The following is a 215-nucleotide window of genomic DNA, read 5'->3' as shown; positions in this document are numbered from 1 at the left end:
ATAGAATATAGATATATCTATGGACTTGAACCATATGATGGCTATTACACAACTATCAGATACTCCAAAGAGAGGAGCATTGTTTTCAACCAAACACATGACTTGTCTCCAGAGAGATCATTAAAACCGCTCAAGATTTTACACAGACAGTGCATACCCTCACATGTTCTTTCACAGCCCTACCTCTTACCAAGTGTTCCTCTCTGCATGGGTGC

Source organism: Corvus brachyrhynchos, unplaced genomic scaffold, assembly GCF_000691975.1.
Source record: "Corvus brachyrhynchos isolate BGI_N302 unplaced genomic scaffold, ASM69197v1 scaffold70, whole genome shotgun sequence".
In the NCBI taxonomy this organism is placed as follows: Eukaryota; Metazoa; Chordata; class Aves; order Passeriformes; family Corvidae; genus Corvus; species Corvus brachyrhynchos.
The sequence above is the reverse complement of the archived record's forward strand: the minus strand, read 5'-3'. Positions refer to the sequence as shown.